Raw genomic sequence first — 2,203 nt, 5'->3', positions numbered from 1 at the left:
TGCTGACTAAATTGATGATTCACAATTAGAAAGACTACAACAACATTGCTGATATTTGGTAAGTTTACTTGTGATATGGGGCGGCAGTGGTACAGGAGGTAAAGAAGTCGTTTAGTAATCAGAAGGTTGCTAGTTCGTTTCCCTGTCGAAGTGTCCTTGAGCAACCCCTAATTGCTCCTGATGTGCAGTGTGCCATCAGTGTAAATGTAAAATGTGTATACATTGTAAATAAAAGCGTCTGCTAAATGACTAAATGTAATGTAATGATATTATTTGGCTGTTTGACTTTAGCCATACAATTTAGTCTGGCCTAGTTGCTTTGCGACTCAACTGAAACGACCAAACTCTTCTTCAATGAGAGTGCTTGCCAAATATTATTCCTATTAATATATATATATACAAAAGCAAATTCAAATGTTTTTAAATTTAGAACCCATAGAGACTCCACTCAAGTACAGTCAGGCCTGCATACAAGGTTAAATAGGTCTACCTGAATTGGTTGGACATAGGGCACATAGGCTGCATTAACATTGCAAGACCATCATAACAGATTTTAAATTCATATTAAAAGTTAATCCTTTCTTCAAATAATAAAAAAAAAAAATCTGATTGTAAACGCAATGAGAAAATTATAATCCCTGGATTAGGGTAGGTGAAGATACTGGGATACGAACCCACTTTAGGGAAAAAAATGACAAGTAATACATCCACCATCAGTATCAATATGGTATATAGACAGAGGAAGAGATAGAAGGAGAGGGAGAGGTTGCCTGGCATGGTAATCATTTATTTGAGTTATACACAGGAGAAGATGTTTAATTCCTCATGCTATTTATTCAGGACTTCCGGGGTTTGGATTAGATCAAGTTCCCAGGTTTGGGTTAAGATAGACTGCTCCTTAACTTGACTGCTGAATCGGTGTCATTGCCACTGGTAAACATAGGGCTTTAATCACCACACTGATCACACACTTATATAACCAAAGGCTTTGTTAGGCTTTGTTCCTCGCTCACAAATATACCGTCTACTGCAATGAAAGTAGGTCTTTTGGAGGTTTAGTTAGGAGTTAGACCATAGCAGTGTACCTAAAACATTCAGGCTCACTACACGCCAGCAGAACCTGCAAAACCAACTATAAGCTCTGTGCAACTCTGTTATAGTTACTGAACGAAATTCACATTAAATAGCTTTAATAGTAGTGTACATCATTCTGTGGCCATCATATTAGACAATTCTTTCCCCTTACCAATAGAAACGATCAGCTGAAGTGAAATGATGAATTATCAATTATAATCAAATTTCTGGCCTAGGAAGCATATGGTGATTACTGAAGTGTCATATCTCCCGGGATTTATAATCAAAATTCATCATATCTACAATCAGTACAAAAAAAACGTCTTAATCTCATAATGTCAGCAGACACTCTAGCAGGTTTTTCATGTGACACGTTTTCTCACCAAGAGTAAATAGATCACCTGCCCAGCTCATTTAAACACTTAAGACTTGATTTCAGCATTTATTTTCTTTGCTATTTTCAGGGATATTATAATTATTATTTGTTTATGTTATCTTATTATATTGCTTGCACTTTGTAGGCCTATAGATACTGTAACGCCGTTTCTACACCAAGCGCGGAAATTCTGCCTTGCAGACGCGGCGTGGACACTAGCAGAGTTCTAATCCGTTGTAAGGCAACAGAAACGGAATGTACGCGCCGATAATTTCCGCGCCGAAAATTCAGAAATAGACCTGCCTTCTATTTTTATTATTTTCCGCGAGGTGTGCGTGGCCCTTTTTACATAGAGTCTGGTAATGCATCTAGGAAATGTAATGGAAATTATTATATATTTTGCTGTGAATAATGAAGGAAGCAATAAATCCGATTATTTCCCAAACGTCCCAAATTTTAACGTTACTTTTCTGTTTGAAGATACGATAGTGATAGTAAGATAAGATAGTTGATAGTGTTGAAGAAAGGATCACTTTAAATTAATATATGAAATTGAAAAACGAAAACACCTGTACGACCACAGTGACGCCAAATACAATGATTACACAGGTTACCATAGTGTTATAATGATGTCATAATGCTCCGGTATGACACATCACAACCATGTTAAAAAACGACTTTAAAAGTTCATTCTAAATGAGCAGGTGTGGGACAAGGACACAAGAAAAGTATTGCTGAGTGAAGTAGTGTTTT

The sequence above is a fragment of the Clupea harengus genome, chromosome 10 (genome assembly GCF_900700415.2).
Source record: "Clupea harengus chromosome 10, Ch_v2.0.2, whole genome shotgun sequence".
Taxonomy (NCBI): Eukaryota; Metazoa; Chordata; class Actinopteri; order Clupeiformes; family Clupeidae; genus Clupea; species Clupea harengus.
The sequence above is the reverse complement of the archived record's forward strand: the minus strand, read 5'-3'. Positions refer to the sequence as shown.